Source organism: Thunnus maccoyii, chromosome 24 (genome assembly GCF_910596095.1).
Source record: "Thunnus maccoyii chromosome 24, fThuMac1.1, whole genome shotgun sequence".
Taxonomy (NCBI): domain Eukaryota; kingdom Metazoa; phylum Chordata; class Actinopteri; order Scombriformes; family Scombridae; genus Thunnus; species Thunnus maccoyii.
Window position 1 is genome coordinate 15,487,503 of NC_056556.1, and position 5,878 is coordinate 15,493,380.

The window sequence follows — 5,878 nt, forward strand, 5'->3', positions numbered from 1 at the left end:
TAGCATCACTGCCAAAGACCAGCTGATAGGAGATGGTCAGTTTAATACCCCACAATTCACCAGTAGATGTCAGCAGATACAGATTTAAGTTTGCATATTTTATAATCCATAAATGTAACAGCTTTAACTGATTTCTGTAGGACTCAGCACTAAACTAAGTTTAGACAAAAGTGCATGTTAAACCACATTTTGTGAAGAGTGCATGGAGGGTGGGCCAGGTTTGAGCTTTGACAGCTCAAACAGTGATGTGTGTGTGTGTGTGTGTGTGTGTGTTTTCAATAATATAAATCATTTTAATTCACTTGACAAACTCTGTATATGCTGATGCATTTATATTTTATAACTTGCATGACTTGTTTATATTATTGTCAGTAGGATATCGTGACCCTTTATTGTAATCTACCGACCCCAGATGGTGTGGATTTAACGTTTTCTAATGAGGTGGTCATTCTAGGAAAAGACAAAATATCATGCTGAAGAAAATAGACTCTGAACTGTTGTTAAAGTCAATAACAGATTGACTTTGATCAGAGAATAAAAGGTTACTGTTAGGCCTCAGTGAATTTTTTAAAAAACATCTCTAAATGTTTTCTGGTGAACATTACCTTTTGCCAAGAATCTTTGTGTTGAAGACAATGTAGTATCTCCTAGTGTTTGTGTGAGTGTGAGCAATCAAACATCCTTGGTTCTCTCTGTGGTTGACTGTACAAGCTCTTCATTTGACTGGATCTGGGGAATGGTTTACCCTGACCAGGTGTCATGGATGCTAAGGAATAGTTTTATAACAGGTAAATACATTTCTTCGTTTTTTTTGTCTTGTATCATTGCGCCGGTCACACTCATACACACAAAGTAGTTCTGTATATTTCATTTATCATATTTATATATATTGTACCTTTCCCTCAAGTGTTATGTGACAAATATTGGTCTCGTAAATCGGGAAGCAAGGTAAATCATTCTTTCTGTGTGGTGAAATGTTGCAAATGCATCGACATAATAAGGACATCACCCACTGTCGCTGTTCAACAGGAGTCAGTGAGTCCATGTAAACCTAATGACAATCAACAACAGATTTAAGACCACAGACTAGAAGTCTTTACAAAACAGACCCATAGAAGTCCCAACTGAACCCAACATGTGACCTCAAGCCTGAGCACATTCTGATCCGATCCTAATATAACCCTGATTTCCCAAAATATTGGTGATGATTAAGATGTGCCACATAAGAGTTGATCCATTCAGAGGTTCTAGACGTATTGACACACAGACTTGAGACCTGACCTGCCCTGATTAGACTGAGTATAATTTGGACCCAGTCCCACTTGGTTCCCAGATCAGACATTGGTTACTCAGAACCGAGTAGACCTGTGAAGACTTCTATTACAGACGAATATAATCCTTGTATATGCTAGGCGACTTTATGTTCATAGAAAAGCTCCTCAATAATTTAGACTGTAAAATTGTTTTGTAGTCATTAGTTTGGATTCATGTTCTTTGATTTAATTACAGGATAAAGCTGGTGATATTCTGTATTTTTATTGTCAAGACACTCCATGAAAACACCAAAACCAGCAATGTGTCAGTTCATCTCTCAGTACTTTCTGACTTCCCTACCTTGTCTGTGACACTCCCAATCTTATCGTTTACAATAAGAAAAATATAGAACATCACCAGACTTATCCTTTAATTTTAGGGCTACTGAAACTACACACAGCTTCAGAAGAGGTTTTAAATGTAGATGCTAGATGTTGGTGGGCTATTTGGTTGATAAGGTGATGCAATTATGGATTATAAATGTGCTTTACAAGCCTGTATCCAAGTAAATGACTAACAGGGATAAAAGCAGCATGTTGTGCTGAGCGTTAACGATAAACGTGAAGGTGGGATTTAATGATTGTGAGAAGAAATATAGTTGAGTTCTTGTCAGATGAGAGAATAGACCAGCAGTGATTGGAAGGAGATGATCATGTCACACAGGAAGTTGTGGCTCTTTTAGAAAGTATATGTGTAATAAGAAGTGTTACTTGCCAAACTTGATGTAAGAAAATGCTCATTTGATCCTGTAGTTTGTGTATCTAATGTAGAGCAAGAGTTGAGTAATTTGTCATGTCTTTGCTTGACAAAAAATATGTTGTTGTTCTTCATAACTGCTCCACTAGTTCCCAGATATGTAGATATTGCAGCAGAGTTGTGAAATTCAGTATCAGATGGAAAGATTTTGATTTAGCATTACTTTTGTTAATATTGTCAGAATTTATAAAATGTTTGACAGTTGATTTGGCAGCTGAGATGATTTTGGATAAAGTGAAGCATGAGTAAAGGATGGGTCATCTAATGATCCAGATTTGGGTTTATTTGTTACTGCAGATTTTATGCAAAATCATTTTTACCTGTTCTGTCATCTTCTAGTACATTTGTATTTTGCACAAATATGCCACAGACTGCATAAAATAACACATTGTTTATTAAATGTCATTTTAGTTGTGCACTCAATGTTACAGAATATTTATTTGAATTAGTTTTCTTTCTCATCTCTTACAGGCCCTGCTTTTGTACTGCCTCCACTGATGTGACAAAGGAACAGGTAAATCCTAACACACACATACACCAGTGACTTCACGGCATACATTCATATTTTTTCCCAGTTCTTTAATTTTTTAGACTGAGATTACTAAACAACACATTTACATCATAGTAAATGTTGGAGTCAAGGTTGACCACATCTTCAATTTGAAAATCTTAGTGTTTTGTTCAAATATACAGTATATATGTGTATTATATACTTCTTTTCTTAACTTATATAACATTTTAAATGTATCAGTGAAGAGGAGGACTAGGATGAGAGGATCAATTAAATACAGACAAACACAGAGGTTAAGTAAAGTAAAATCAATGACGACAGAGACACATAAACAAGTACAGAAGTTCCAAAACACAGATGAGGAAATAAGCCAATAAAGTGGAGCAGCTATTCTAGCTAACCAAAAGCCTGCCTGAATAAAAACGTTTTCAGCTGCTTCATAAAGATGTCAGAGTCTAGAGATCGCAGTGATAAGGGGAGGGCATTCCATAGATTGGGTGCAACAACTTGGAAAGCACGGTGACCTTGGGTTTTATAGCAGGTTGGAGGGACAGCCAGTCATTTTTGTTCAGCAGACCTAAGAGCCTGATTGGGCGTATAAGGGAGGAGGAGGTCAACAATATACTGGAGTGTTCAGTTCATTACACAGGGAGTAGAAACCATCGCTCAATAGAGTTCAATCAAAAAGAAGAAATGAATAAAAATGGTAAAAGGAGTATTAGAGTCTACGCAGAAGGCATTTCAGTTGTGTTTTTCTGTTGACCATCTCACACACATCTGACAGAACAGATCTCTACTTTAATGTCTATCTTAATGTCAGTCTTTAATTCTTTGCGCTGTTTTTGTGAGATTTTTGATATGAGAAATGACCACAAAATCAGTCATTCTGCTAACTATTAGTTCACAAATAGTATCTGTTTTGCATTTAATTTACAAACATTCAATTTCACTCTGTTCAAAAATACAATTATTTATGTTATTAAATAATAGAGATCCAACATTTGTCATTTGATAGATGTGATTCCACAGGTAGGTTTTCAAATGTACATCTACATTAATAAAGATGATTTGTAAAACTACATTGTGTTGATGCCTGATTTTTGACCTACTGTTGTATCATTATTGATGATTCATATTTACTGTTGGTTTTTCATGAGTCACAGTAATTATTGATATCACCCAACTGGCTGCAGGGAGACTTTCCCTCTGTGTGGAAAACACATCTGCACAGAATTGAATGAATGAACTCTTTGTTAAATTCACTCATCACTCCACAAGTTATTACTTTAGGTTTGAGTCGGGCTGAAATATTTATATGCAAACATACTATAAGTAGCATCCTGAGAGATTGTTGAAACAGTGTTTGTTTTGTTTTGTTTTTTGAGTCATGTTTATAGATAAGTTTTGCTTTTCCTATTAAAACTGAGAATATAAATAAGATTGGATGCTGTTACAGCAAAGTATAACCTCAAATATTTAATGTTATTAAATGGGCCGTCTATGTAAGTCATGCACAACAATAATTGCTATGTTTTTGCAGGATCATTTTGTTTTTCACATTTTTCAGTCCATTTGTAGTCAAACAAGAAAATTCCAGAGGACAATTTCAGATGGAGCAACTTTTCTTGTGTTTGTTAGCAAACACAAGGCAGAAAGTATTTAGAGCATCAGCTGTAGTGACAGTTATTGATCCAACATTTGGATCACTAACCAGTGAAATCTTGGCGTGATGACTGAATTTAATCGACAAGTTGTGGCGAGACCAACATCGGGATTAGTCTTTAATACAATAAAAACACAGTGATTGATGTTTTAAGGGTAAAAAAGTGTGTTTGTAGCAGGACGGATGGGAACCAGCGAGGAGGGGTGTGTTGCTTTTCTTTGCCATGCCCAAGGCTGTTCATTATCAACATGAGGGAAGGTAATCATTGAAGTGATCCACTTTTAACGGGGCTGATTGTGGCCAATTTGGGGAATGAATACTCAGTGTCTCTGTTCTTCACTTTCTGGCCTCGTTCTTCTTTAGCCCAGTTTATGGCCCACTTCTGTTTTCCAGAAGGACAATCGATTTTGGGGCAATAGTCATTTCTCCTTTTTGAAGATGTGCCAAATTTGCGCACACCATCTAGATTTCCTTCCTTCATGTGGTAAGGTGTTTATTTCTATCCATTATGTTAGTTGCTGTTAATAATGTCATTACAACATATTTTGTCTGTTTAATTACAGCTTTGGAACATTAAAATCTGCATTACAAAGCAAAGCTAGTGTCTTTATGTAAGGTAAATTGAAGGAACATCACTTTATTTAGGGTTTGTATGTGTCCTACATTACAACCTTATGGCCTAGATTGTAGTCAGTACTATTCATGACTGTTTCCCAGAGACACTGGAATCTAATAATGTGGCTTCAGACTGATGGAGAGCCTGGAGCGACTGCACTGACAGTGAGCATCAGGCTCACACTGTTGACCCATAATCTGATCATGTTTGTCTGTTGGATCTGAACAACTTGTATTAGTTTAGAGTTGGAAAATGTTCCCAGGAATGCTTTGAGTTTGTTCATATTTATTGATTTAACTCTGTGTTTAGTTGTCATTGGCTTTACTTTCTCACTGTTTTGAATCCCACAGACCGCATTACTCTATGTATAAAAATAAGTACATTTTTTTAAGTATTTATGTTTTATTTTTTTATGTAGAGAAGTATAAAAGTGAATATTTCCCCACAAACAAGGCAAAATACAGAATTGACCATAAAGCATTGTTATGACAGCAAATAAGGAAAAATTTAATGTTATATAGGTTATGTATGAACAAATATATATTCCTTTAGTTTGACAAACTGATTCACAGACAAATGTACACAGATGTTACTTATGTTTGGGGTCAATTAGACACTAGAGAGGGTGAACTCTGTTAGATGTTGGTAGACAGACTGTGTTAAGATCAATAACGGAAACCAATTAGACTTGTTGGACATTTGGGAGGTGCTGTCCTGTGTTAAAAGTACTGTTAGCAATCACAGAGCATGTGAATATCATTGTATTTAATCATGCTTTGCAGCTGAAATCTGAAACATCTTATAAAATTAGGCAAAGTTATGAAGTATGAAGGTGATATCATATGTCATGTGTGGTTTTTGAAGGTTGAAGGAAGTGCACAAAACCACAGGTTAGAGCAGGTAAAGCTTTTTTTGTTGAAGAATCCACAGTGGCAAGTTAATTTCATGTTTTGTTTTTCGTTTGTTTTTTTCATCATTTCATCTGTTTTATTGTATTTTTGATGTTTTCTTTTTCTTG